Below are 6,623 nucleotides of genomic sequence, written 5' to 3'. Positions count from 1 at the left end.
GAGATTTAATTCGGTGCTGGGGTACAGAGGCCGGATTCGGCTTCAAAGGCATGATGAAAAGTAAAAACAATGGACGAGACTCTTCATATCAACTGAAGGCAAACTATATATACTTAACAACATACCTATATCCAGATGGATACTCGATCTTAAATTGGCTTTGAATTCATACATAATTATAACACTGTTAAGCAACGTCTTTAGCAACTGACGGTAAAATGTTAGGCACAAGAAGTCTCCACTTAAGAAGTTTCCTATGAAAAGAAGTTAAATCCATTCAAGTCTTGACTTTGTAGTCAAAGATGATCTGTGTGTGTTGATACAGCCATCAAGGAAAGAATGAAATTTAGGATAACAGAGATACCACTGAGGTGAATTATTTTGCTCCAGCAAACCTCAGGTTGAGATTTATTTCTTCTCCTTGGTAATGCATAACGAAGAAAGTCAAGTGTGGACTTGTGTCAGTGGACCATTTAAGCTGATGCATTACAAAACTAGTAGTGGCTTTCACCTCATTTGAGCCAAAGACCTATCGATGTTCTCATTAAGAACTAATATTCTCAGTGACTTGAAACTCATCATAAATATTTAAGTAGAATTACTTCTAAAATTAGAGCTTCCTCCCTGCCCTGCATTCATGAAAGGGTCTCAACCCATTTGTGACTAGGTTTCCAAGGAGAAGCATAACAGGTATGCCCACAGTGATGAGCCCTCAATATTCATGTAGACTCTGATACACATGCCATGAAAATGGAACACTGTAGTTGTCCAGAGTAGAGTACATGGGTCTCCCATCATCTTGTTTACATACCTGGATGTTGGGGTTGCCTTTTCGTTACCATCCTTATTTTTTTTATATCTATTTTTTTATTATTTTTTTTAAATTTTGATAATTTATTTTGGCTGCACTGGGTCTTAGTTGTGGCACGCACATTCTTTGTTGCGGCATGCGGGATCTTTTAGTTGCAGCATGTGGACTCTTAGTTCTTAGTTGCGGGATGCAGACTTAGTGGCGGCACGCACGTGGGATCTAGTTCCCCGCCCAGGGATCGAACCTGGGCCCCCTGCATTAGGAGCACGGAGTCTTCCCACTGGACCACCAGGGAAGTCCCTTGTTATCATCTTTAGAACTCTGGTCTTCAATGACTTTGGCCCAGAAGACACTCAGTAAGGCAATTTGAGTTTTGAAAATTGGTTTCTTCACACATGAAATAATTTAATTTAATAACAATGATAGTAATCTTGTTAACTGAAGGAAGGAAATTCATTGAGCGAAGCCACATTAATGCCTAGCATCATTTTACTCTGTTCAGATTTTCTGAACTTAGCAGACTATACCCTGGTTTCTGGAACACTCCATCCCAGGTGTGACTGAGCATCTTGGGTGAGCACTGCCCACCTCCAGGGAAGAGATCTCTGCCCTGGTCATGGAGGTTAGCCAAAAATACCTGGTGTCAAGTGGGCTGCCTTCCCTTTTCATTTCCTCATTCCAAACTCCTCTTTTCCCTGGTGTGTTTTTATTTCCCTTTTTCCTTAAATATATCTATATCTATATCTATATATATAATCTCCTAAAACAGTCCTTTTAAAAATAGCCTCTCATGCTTTCTTCCATTCGGTGATCCATAGAAACCCTCAGGATAAACCCCCAAATCTCAGCTCCAGTAGTTATCTAATCATGATCATTGTTGTTATTACAACCATCAGCCATTCATCCGCTGTTTCCATCCTTACTGGTTTCATTATATTGGTTAAAACTATCCCACCAGCACTGAAGCTCCTGGGGTACTACCTTATCACCTCCTCTGGGAAATGACTGCCATGAAACGCTCCCAGTTACAGGCTCCTTTTAGTCATGCCTGATTGGATTAAGAGCGAACATCTGAACTAAGAGAAACTAGTCAAATTGTTTCTTCCTTAAAAATTTAGAATTAAGAGTTTAATCAGTCTGACCTGGTTGTTGCAGTTGCACACTTGGGAGACTTGAGCTGGCTATCACCTGCCTCACATGTGATGGAGGAACAGGAAAAAAAAAAAAGGAAGCTTATTGCAAAAAAAACAACAGAACTTCTGGCAGATTTTCAGTTCAAGCTCCCAGTCCCACCCCTCCACACCCCTCATGGATATACACAAATAACCACAATCCTCTTTCAAAGACCACCACCTCTCTGACATAATCATCTCCATCTCTTTTCTTTTTGCTTTTGAACGACTGTTTTCATATATCCTCTTCTTCCTTCATATATTAAGTACAAAGATTCCCACCCACCCCCTTTTTTTAGTATTTATTTATTTATTTGGCTGCGCTGGGTCTTAGTTTTGGCACACAGGATCTTCATTGCCGCATGAGAATTCTTAGTTGCTGCATGTGGGATCTAGTTCCCTGACCAGGGATCGAACCTGGGCCCCCTGCATTGGCAGTGCAGAGTCTTAGCCACTAGACCACCAGGGAAGTCCCTGCTCCTCCTTTTTAAGGCCAACCCTTCAACTTGACTTGGCCCTACTCCTTTCCATCTCCAAAGAAACCCTCAACAGCTATCTTCAATTACCTTCTCTGGCACCCATCTGTTCATCTTCCATTTCTATTTCTCCAGGGAGAAGTCTTCAGGTGTGCTTCTGTTTTCCTTCACTTTGTCACCAAACTACGGGAGAGAGAGGTCTGCACTTTGTAAACAAGTACTGAACTCTGGCTACCTCCGAGTAACAATAACCCCAGAGCTCTGTGTATGGCATGACTCTGCTACTACCTCCTGTCCACCCTCACCCTCCATTAAGCCCAGCAAGCTGTCCTCTGCCCTCATCACTCCATGCAAGCAATTATCCCAAAGGGCACCTTAGACTTCCAATCACCAAGTCTTAGGTCCTTTTCTTATTCCTCACTCTATTTGGCTATTGCATCAGATAACAATAACAGTTTACTCTCGGTGGTGGGCAGAAAAATGATCCCCCCAAAATGCCCAGCTCCTAATCCCTGGATCCTGTGCACATGTTACATTATATGGCAAAAGGGACTTGGCAATGTGATTAAGGTTACAGACCTTGAGATAGGGAGAGTTTCATAGATTATCCATGTGGGGCCAATCTAATCACATGAGCCAAGAGTCAGTCAGAAAAATGTGATGAAAAAAGCCATAGGAGAGATTTGAAGCATAAGATGGACATAATCCACCATTGCTGAAGATGGAGTAAGACAGCCAGGAGCTGAAGATGGAGTAAGGCAGCCTCCAGAATGCTCAGGCAACAGCAAACAAGGAAATGGGACCTCAGTCCTACAACCACAAGAAAGTGAATCTTGCTAACAATCCTAATGATCAAGTAAACAGATTCTTCCTTAAAACCTCCAGAAAAGAATACAGTCCTGTGACATCGTGATTTTAGCCAGGTGAGAACCCTGCCAGGATTTTGACTTACAGAACGGAAGATAATAATTTTCTGTTGTTGGGACTTCCCTGGCGCTCCAGTGGTTAAGACTTCGCCTTCCAGGGCAGAGGGTGTGGGTTCCATCCCTGGTCGGGGAGCTCAGATCCCACATGCCTCACGGCCAAAAGACCAAAATATAAAACAGAAGCAATACTGTAACAAATTCAATAAAGGCTTCAAAAATGGTCCCCATCAAAAAATCTTTTAAAAAAATAATAATAATTTTCTGTTGTTGAAGCTACTAAGTCTGTGGTAATTTGTTACAGCAGCAACAGAAAACTAAAACACCCTCTTCATTCTGAAATTCTCTCCTTGGCTTTTGTAATAATGTCTTCTGTGGTTCTGCCCCATCTCCTGGAACTCTTTTTCTTTTGCTTTTCTTTACTCCCATTCTCCCTATACACAGGTAATTACTAAATTTTTGTTTTCATTCCTAATCTCCTTCTGGCCATATTATAAAATTTCATAATCTTTCCAACCACTTCCACTCATATGGCACCAAAAGCTAAACTCCTGCCTCTGACCTTTCCCCCAACTGCCTGGTGGTCATCATCATCTAAATAACCTACCACCTAAAATAGTATGTCCCAAACTGAACCCATCATCTTTTTTCCAAGGGTTGCTTCCTCTCATTATTGTTCTTTTTACTCATACTACCATTGTCTCAGTTACCCAAATTCAAAAACTCCAAACCATCATGGATACCTACTGGGATTCTAAAATACCCACCTCTACAATTATTTTCAAAGTCCTATATAATCATCGTTCTATGTGTTACCCTTTCTCTACTTCTATTGGCCTACTGTATCAGCCAGGGTCCAATCATGACAATAGAAACTACACTAATTATTTTAAATAGAAAGACTTAAATACAGAATTGTAGCTCTGCAGGTGACAGAAAAACAGAGAAGCTAAACAAGGGATAATCAAGCAATTCAGAAATAAGTACAATGGTAAATTGCTACTATCCTTAATGTGGAGAGGCAAAAGTGAAAGACAGGATTACCAAAGCTAAAACCATAGAGCAGTTACCACTGCTGCCCGAAGTACCACCTGAAGCAGACTGAAAGAGAACTACTCTTCCTTCCTCCTTCCCTCCCTTCTTCCACCAGAGCCTCTCATTGGCCAAACCAGCAGGAAGCCAGCTGACAGGTGATGTGGAGCCTGGGAAACACAAGCTGTAAGAGTCAGCTCCCTTGCAGTCAGGGGAAGAGAAAGGCATAGGTCTGAAAGCATATAAGCAGTTGGCTGATATATATGCTAGTTCCATCCCTCCTTTCCTCTCACCTTGACTATTTATAATAGTCTCTTAATTGGCCTTCCTGCCTCATGTGTCTCCACACCATCCTATAACAATACTGCCAGATGCATCTTTCTAAAACAATAATCTCATCCTGGTACTTTCATCTCCAAATTTTTCAATAGCTCCCTATTACCTACAGAAAAAGTTCTTAATCCCTTTGCCTGGTGTGGTTACCCTGATGGCCCCAATGAAGCACATCTCTCAGTACCCTTGCCCTTGTGTGTCCTCCCCTACACAGACTCGAGGATTGAGACCAATGGGACACTTGCAAGCACGATGCAAGCAGAGGCCTAATATGCATTTGAACATTGCTGCTTATCCTACTGGAGTGAGAGTTCTTAGGATCCAGCCACTATGTAAAGCACCCAAACTATGGATGATCCTAAGAAATGCTATGGAAAGTGCTATGTGGAGACAGAGAGGTCATAGGCCCCCAGCCATCCCTGCTAAGCACCAGATACAGGAGTAAAGCCATCTTGGAGATTCCTACCTAGCCACCTGAGAGATCCCAAGTGGGACCAGCAAAAAGCCACCCTGCTGAGCCCCAGTGAACTTGTACAATCATGAGCAGGTAACACGGTTGTCTTTTTAAGCCAGGAAGCTTTGGGGCGATTTGTTATACATTAATAGAAAGCCAAAATATTCCAGCTCCTCTCACGAACGTGTAAGATCTAATTCCTGGAATAAATCATTATTCCACAATATTTGTAATGATTTTGCTTCTCTAAGCAAATCCTGATGGCTACACCTGGCATTAAAAGCTCTCTGCAGTCCGTCCCTTGCCAACCTTCCCCTGCTCACCTCTGACTACTGTTCTCAATCACCTTTTACTCCAGCCAGTCAAATCACAGGTTCTCACGCATGGCCTCCACTCTCGAGATCCACATACTCCTCACCCAGAATGTCGCCTCCTGCTAGTATTCGCATAAGTAAACATCGGTTTAATATCACCACCTGCAGGAAGCATTACCACATCTCAACAAATAATAATCTCTCTTTCCTCTATAACACTCATATTTTATGTTGGTATGGTACCTATCTTGCATTATTGTTAATCAGTTCCTGTGCAGAACTAGTAGCTCTGAGAGGACAGGGTTGAGATTCCTAGTGCTTCTTTTTCTCTCATCATCCCCCAGGACAGTACCTTATACATAGTGTATGCTCCTTAAATGTTTGTGGCCTAACTGGCTGACTCAATTAAATATCAGTTAATCTTGGGTGACCAAGAAAATAATGATGCATGTCTACCACTAGAATGGAAACTGCTGGGCACTGACAAGAGACTCAAAAAATACTCGAATATTGAATGACATACTCATGTGATACGCTATATGAACCTTATATTTCAGGGTCATCGTCCTTAAATACTGTGTAGTTCCCAATATGTTTGAAACGTTTAAAGTTATAATTACAATCCTCCCTTCTTTTCCTACAACTCATTTTCTCCTTCCTCTTTTTGTATTATTTTCTCTCCCCAGGCTGTACTTCTTTTCTCTTACCCAAGGGCAGGGAGCCTTTTTCAGGCAGGCTGCGTGCTGCCCAAACCCCCATGCCTAGGTCCACAGAGATGTAGGGGTCACCACAATTATATTAATCTGACCCCTTTCTTTCTGTGTAGATTTATTTCCTGTGCCTGGAACCAACAAAATGGGATGTTTTCAGAGTCCTAACCCTTTGAGGGTAAATCTTAATTTAATCATTTAAAAATGATAAGAACCATGTTCTTGGTTAGCACAAAACATCTAGGAGATTGTTGCAAATATTTGGCAATATTCACTAAAGAGGGAGGAAAGCATGTGAAGCCAAACTGGTTATAAATAAAGGATATTTTTATGGAAATTAAAAACTAGAGCCTGAAAATGAACTGGTACCCCATAATGTGATAATTTCTAAGAGTGCC

At 41.6% G+C, this 6,623-nt stretch overlaps 2 non-coding genes across 2 annotated transcripts; both read right to left on the bottom strand.

The window, feature by feature from the left end:
- Positions 1-1,034: 1,034 nt before the first annotated feature.
- TRNAR-CCU (transfer RNA arginine (anticodon CCU)) lies at positions 1,035-1,106 on the bottom strand. Its single transcript has one exon. It is a non-coding gene; the product is annotated as a tRNA-Arg (tRNA).
- A 1,273-nt stretch (positions 1,107-2,379) lies between these two features.
- On the bottom strand, positions 2,380-2,452 carry TRNAG-GCC (transfer RNA glycine (anticodon GCC)). Its single transcript has one exon. It is a non-coding gene; the product is annotated as a tRNA-Gly (tRNA).
- Between the last annotated feature and the right edge of the window lie 4,171 nt (positions 2,453-6,623).

The sequence above is a fragment of the Phocoena phocoena genome, chromosome 4 (genome assembly GCF_963924675.1).
Source record: "Phocoena phocoena chromosome 4, mPhoPho1.1, whole genome shotgun sequence".
Taxonomy (NCBI): domain Eukaryota; kingdom Metazoa; phylum Chordata; class Mammalia; order Artiodactyla; family Phocoenidae; genus Phocoena; species Phocoena phocoena.
The sequence above is the reverse complement of the archived record's forward strand: the minus strand, read 5'-3'. Positions and strand labels throughout refer to the sequence as shown.